The sequence below is a fragment of the Sipha flava genome, unplaced genomic scaffold, assembly GCF_003268045.1.
Source record: "Sipha flava isolate LNK unplaced genomic scaffold, YSA_version1 583_pilon_pilon, whole genome shotgun sequence".
NCBI classification, from domain to species: domain Eukaryota; kingdom Metazoa; phylum Arthropoda; class Insecta; order Hemiptera; family Aphididae; genus Sipha; species Sipha flava.
Genome location: NW_020273562.1, coordinates 92,416 through 99,751, shown reverse-complemented (window position 1 = coordinate 99,751; position 7,336 = coordinate 92,416).

Sequence of the window (7,336 nt, the reverse complement as noted above, 5' to 3'; positions counted from 1 at the left end):
ACGTTACTACGTGGGCTCATGAACAACAGGTATCCGTATTTAAAATAATTACACCGATACAGTTAAGTATAACAACAGCAGTACGTTGTTCGAGCACCTACCGTTGTCGAGGCGACGAGAATGATGAATTATCGCGGCCACGTCGAGTTGGACACACGAACTAACGATTTGGACTGCGTGCGTGGCGTAAGTCGGCGGTTAACCAAAATGCGTACCGCAGGAGATTTGGGAATAATATGAATTCGTAATTGTTGCTCAAAAATCAGTGGCGTGACGAACATGGGTATAAAACGGAGCGATTGCCCGTGTCAAATATCGAAGGGGCGGTGGGTACCCGAACCACATTGAATCATTGTATTTTTATTTTTCTAATTATTAGTAGCAAATTTAAGATGTAACCAATATATTATAATATAAATATCAGTAGTGGCGTGTGGAAACGCTTGTTTTAGGTATAGTAAACTAAATCAGGTACAATTTGTCCAATTATTATTTACTTGTAAAAATGAAGACTTCCAGGAGGGAATGGGGGGATACCAACAATTTAACATAGTATGAAGTTTAAAACTCGAAATTTAAACCAGTTTAATGACTAATATAATGTACTAATATTGTATTTGTACTAATTTTTAAAAGTTATAAATTATTTTTCAAGGCATTCAGAGCATTCGTTCATTACCGATGAACACGCACACATAAATAAATTTACGTAATATAGAATTATTTAACGGCACCACGAAAAACAAAAATAATTATAAATCCGAATTTTCGTTGAAATAAAAAATATAAATTGTTAATGTTGTCTATTACGTCATCAATGTATATAGTTTTTTTTTAACTATAACAATTTTGGATTAACTTAAACATATTTCATACACTATTTTGCAAACAATTACATATTTGCAAATAAGTGTATCACTAATTAGATTACATTTATTTCGTTTTGTTTAAATTTTTTTTTTTTTTTTTAAGTATAGAATACAAATAACGTAACGAATACAATTCAATTTATAGATTAGATGGATTATTTATTTGTTTATAACTTATAAATTACAAGTTATATAATATTAAATACAATTCGTTATTACTTATAAGAATATCAATATACGCTAAAAGTAAAAATAAGGTTTTTTGTATTAGATTTGTGAACAATGCATTTTCATACGATTATGATTTTGACTAATTAACTCGGTAGTAAGTTAATATTATTAAAAAATAACAGTGTAACAATATATTGATAATAATACAAAAACACGTAACAAATCATTACCACCACAAAATTTCGTGGTAATTAAAATTAAAATTTATTTTCATTATCTCATTATTTTTTTTTTATTGACGGTCGATACGATCTTTGTTTAAGTCATGAGTCAAAGTGCAACCCCATCGAATTATGAACGTAAACACGTGCACTAGTTTTATTCATAAAATCATTCAGAACAAAAAAAATACGTGTTACGTATTGGTAATTTGTTGAAATTTTAGATGTGATTTCAAAGTCAATTTTTTTCTTAGTCCCGGATAAAATATTGATTCTTTTGAAGTGCAAAGCAGTAATTATTACAAAAACACTTACATGTGTAAAATGCGAAATGTTGTCACGAGTAATGTACAAATCATTAATAATTAATCGTACGAATCACTACTTATATAATTTGTTGTACGGTTTATTTTATTCATCTGTTATTATTTCTCAGCTGTCAAATATGTAAGAACCAACGAAGTGTGTACACCACGCTTTTAAGTAGTAGTTTACAGGTATACGAAATAACGTTGGTTTACTTACATCAATAATTTTAGCTTTTATAGAAAGATCCATTTTTTTTTACCAATTACGAAAAAGTCAATTGTAATAATTCGTCGAGGTCGTTTTATTCGACAGTTTGTTTTTTCATGGAATGTTTTTGATGTGTAAGTACTCTTTTGTTAATGGCACAAACTATATAATAGAGTGCGAACGTGTCGGAATAATCCCTTTCAATAGCTTATCATCTACAATGCTTTAAAATATAGTCCGTTCATTGGCCCGTTTAGAAGTGGTCGGAAAGAAAATTAATTTTCCAAGCGTTATGTCAAAAATGTGTAATACTTTTACTGACGAAATAACTTGCTCGTTATTACGTCTCATTGTAGTTCGGTTATAGTTTTGAATTACGTAATAAAATATTAAAAATCTGTTCAAGTGTATGAGTATTCGAATCACGTGAACTATAAAGTGATCGGATACATTGGATCAAACAATTGAATTATTTGAGGCACTATTATTACTTTACATATTTTTTTTTTTATATGCACTGGACACAATTGAAAGTACATGTGCATGTATTTTACTATTTTGAAGTTGATCATGGATTAGACAAATATCGACATTTATAAGTGTGGAGTAAAGTCATTGTCGTTTAACCAGCGTTTACCAACTTTATTTGTCCACGCACCCCTCGATCGCTCAACAGAGTTTTGTGTAGGTTCTTCCTCACTCTCCCCCCTCACTTATTTGATGACTGTACTTTTTTTCCTTGTTCCAATTATTACCCCGTAGTATAATCACTAGCAATTATTACTAATAATATCATACTATAATAACGTCGTAATACATAAAAATTTAAAAAATACGGGTTTTTATACGTGAAAAATTTTATAATGATAAGTTTAAACAAATTACACGTAATTATTACACAAGTTAATCGTTAATGTGAACTATAATGTTATGTTAGTTATGTTAACGGTTAGAAAACGCTGGACGAGACGATTATCAGCAATTAATATGCGTGATTTAGTTCTAAATCATTTTGTCTTGTTATTTATTGTTTAAAAATTGAACATAATTGTACTAAATTTTAAAACAAAAACATTTTTTTTTTTTTATTTAGAACAAAGTACCTATATGTACACAATAGTTATTTACACAATAAACATCCATTTATAAATCTTTCTTTTTCTTTTTTCTTTTTGTATTATAATAATTTCCATTTTACTTCAAAATGTATGTATGATTTATACATTTTTATTTGGTTTATTTGAACAACCATTGTACTCTTCCTCAAATAAGTCAATCGTTTGTTGTTTCAAAAACTGTCAGTACCTACGCCATTACTGTTATTGTTATTATTTGTTAGCTGCTGAAAACATAATTTATACGACTATGTAAATTTTTGTAATAAAAGAAAAACGATTGTAAAAGAAGAAATCACAGAGACGTATTCGGAACAAAACGTTACAGATTGCGGTCGTATATAATGAACAAACAAGTGTGTCTGTTTGAGAAATTTTTTTTTTATAAATACAACAAAATCGTTGGAGATTAGAACGCGTGGGTTTTGTTCTCAAAAAACTGTTATCGACCCTCGTGGAATCCATTTATCCAACGGTGAAAATATAATGGATTCGAATATAAATGTGCATTACAATATCGCCAATCATAAAACATTATATTGTATTATATTATAATATGCGTGTGCGGTGTGTGAAAATTTAAAAAAATCGACGTCGGGCGGGTAATTGGGGAGGCGTGAGAATGAAAAAAAAAACTGTTTTCAAAGTTTTACGCCGTACGTGCATGGCGTGGACGGGAAACCCGAACGGCTGTGAAACAATATTACCATTATTATAATATTAACGGCGTGCCATAGTATTGTATGCATAATACACGCACATCGGAAACCGCCTGTCACATAGTGTTTCGATGTGATTGTTATTATTTTCATTTCTTTTTTTTTTTTTTTGTCACTTGTCGTTTGGGTAGGTCGTGGCCTTTGCATTATGTGAAATGTAAATTGCCCGTCCGGTATTGTGTTGTGCCAAAAGTACACGACGCGATAATCACACCAGGGGTGAATTAATTATGAACGTTCGAACTATGGGTACACTACCTACATTGTCTACAGCAGTGTGTTTCGTCAGTCGAATTCGATGGTACTACGTAGAATTAATGGAAATATAATTAATAGTTTTGTCGTTCCTGGGAAGAGAGAATGAGAGAGTGTGTGTGTGTGTGAGAGAGAGAGAGAGAGAGAGAGATAATCATGATAAATATGACTGGTGGTAGCAGCGGTGGCGGTTGAACGGGCGATTCGAAAGAGAGAACAAGAAAAAAACAAATTTGAATAACCAATTACCATAACACAATGTCAGAGAAAATATTCCCCCTGTAGTTTTTCTGAAGCGGTTGTTTCATTTTCTACGCACTATTTTTTTCTTTTTTTTTGAATCTTTTTCCTTCTCCTTTCCGAGCACGTGTGCGTGTGCGTCGACGACGACTATAACCTCCCGGCAGTCGACGTGCGTCTGACCCTAAATTATTATGCAGCACAACGGGTTACCTGTGTACCTAATTCCTATACACCGGTATCGTGTTCACCTTGACCGTCATTGTCGTTTCGTTTTATCTTACATCTATAGTGATAGTTATAATAATAATAATAATATATTCTAATGCATTCCGAATACACGTCCGTGTACGATCAGTGTCGTCGTCGTGAAGTCCGTATAGGCATTTATAATATTTATTATACTGTACACGGGTTTCCTGCACGTTTCGGTTCGTTGGGAAGAAAACGAAAAGAATTACGTGTAGATTAAGATCTGTGTTTTATTCGACGCATTATTTATTTATTTTCTTATCGTGCTGCATGTGCGTCGACGACGACTATAAACCCTCGGTTGCAGTTAAATTACTTATTATGCTGTGCATTGAATTTTGGGAACCTGATTTTTATAGGACCACTTTCGTGTCCACCTTGACCGACGTTATCGTCTCGCGTTGTCCATAGTGCATTATAAAAATATTCTAATGCATTAAATATGTAAATATAGGATTAGTGCCGTCATCGTGAAGACATACATGCATTTTAACGGAACACACACGCACAACATAAACATACACACACACATATATATATATATATATATATATTTATACATTTTTCTTATTTATTTTTTTTTTTTTCAAATAAGTCGTAATAACAATGGTCGTTCGCTGTACGCAATGACAATGGTAGAATACAATACACGAATAGAGAGAATAAGCTCGACTGTTTTGCGTACATGATTAAATCAGTTTGTATATCTTTATTCGTTCGACGTATTTTAGGATTTCTTTTCTGTGTTGCCGGACGGGGCCCGGTGTTTCTGATGTTTCTACATTTTCGGCAATAGGAATAAATTAAATTTTAATTAAATGTGGTAACTGTTAACGTATAGTTGAGAAGTTATTAAAAATATAATTCATTGTATAGATGCATTTAAATGATTTCGATTGGTCGAGGTTCGGTAAACTATGTTTACCAACGTTACTTGGTGAGTACTCTCATACAGGGACGCCCGGACGGGGGGGGCCAGTGGGGGCCATTGCCCCCCCCTGAGATTTTCGCGTCACTTACAAAATTGGAAGTTATTTTACATAAAGCTGATCTTGGGTATTCAGTGACTATTCGACAATCCTTGTATCTAACAAGTATCTAACATTTTTTTAATCAACAAATGATGATTCAATTAATTTATTTGCTTCAAACAAAAGGAGATTGTCATTACTTTTTGAATAAAATAATAAAATATGATGCGAATTCAATCAAATAAAGTTGTTTTTTGTTTAAACTTTATTATATTTTTTCTTATAAATATTAAAACTAATAACTAATAATGTAATTTTATATAAACTTAGATGAGTTTTGATTTTTAAAAAATTATTAATGATAGTAATACAAAATATGAATAGATGAAATATGTAGCAGTAAATCTTCCTATAAGTATTTAGGTACTTACAATTTTTTTGCCTCCCCCCCCCCTTAGCTACATTTATGTGGGCGTCCCTGCTCTCATATCAAACTCGTATGTATGTTAGAGGGGTGTCCAAATTAATTTGCCCCGGGCCCTAACAATCCTTCGGGCGGGTCTGCATATATTTTATATGTACACAAGACCGACACAAGATGGTGTACGAGTTTCTCTCCACACGCGTCCGCTCGTTTTGGAGAAAAAAAAAACTAAAAATCGGTTTTTAGTTACAAGCTCGGTACTTATCTATACACGCGTACCGTCGTAAAAACATCATACCGCGCGCTGTATAGTTAAAACCAAACGCGACGGAGATTTATACACTTTTCGTTCCTACACAATTACATACGTATCTAATGTTATGGGTGTGTGTAGAATAATACGGGGTTTTCTGGTTTTTTTTTATAACCAAAGAGTCTTACAACATTTCGTAAAAATTAACGTTATGTACGTACTCTATATAGGATCCACACGTAGCCGACGCACGTACACGTATACTCGTATAATATATGGAAAACGGTGCTTGGGATTATGTACATTTATTTAATAAATGATATTTAACGTTTATTATTAAAATATTAATTAACGTTACATTTGCGTGTGTGTATGTTTTTACGCGCGTACCGCTTACCCGGGTTATGTGACCATATTCATTTATTTCATTCGTAAACCAATGATCAGAAAATATCTTATTTATCAATATACATTTATAAATATATTTATCAGGATTAAGTTGGGCAGTATTACGTTAAAGTATATGATAGTATATATCTGTATAATAAAATTATTAGTAATGTTATTATTAGGGCTAAATTATATATTATTTATTAGTTATTATTAGACGAAAACGTGTTTCAATTGATTCTAATTAATTTAATGTAGTTTTTATTTTGCATTTTTTTTTTTTTGCATTTTATGTTAAATTTTACTTAATATATATTAAGGTATTTGATTGTGCGGTTCGGCATTTGTTTGCTTAAAACTTGCACGTTTAGTATGTAATCTATAAAATTGATAAAATAATAAATACAAGCATATCGACCAATGTTCTTTTTATGAAATAAAATATATTTAAATAAAGTTAAACAAAATGTAAATAATAAACAAATAAGCATCTATTTTATTATTATTATGTTAAATTGTTACTATTAAATATGTTTGGTAATATGATTTTTATAATATGTAAATATTTTGAACTATAATAAATATTTTTTTTTTTGTATTTTTATAGTGCATTTTTAAAGCAATTTTCGCTATTTTTAGAGCATTAAAATCCCAACCCCAGTTATTTAATTATTATATTAACTCATATCGAGTTTTTATTTTTTATTTACTCAGTACAAAGGACATTTATAAAGCCTTAGCATTAACGTAAGGAAACACTGGCGTAGTGTGTATTATATAATTATTTTATATTGTGCAAGTAATATACTTAATAACCGGTCGAAACGAGATAACCGGTTTTTTTCCGAAGAACGCCGTGCTACAAAGAAATTCCGATTTGATTATTACGAAATACTGACGCCCGATAACAATGACGATGCGGCGCGGAAGCAACAGAACG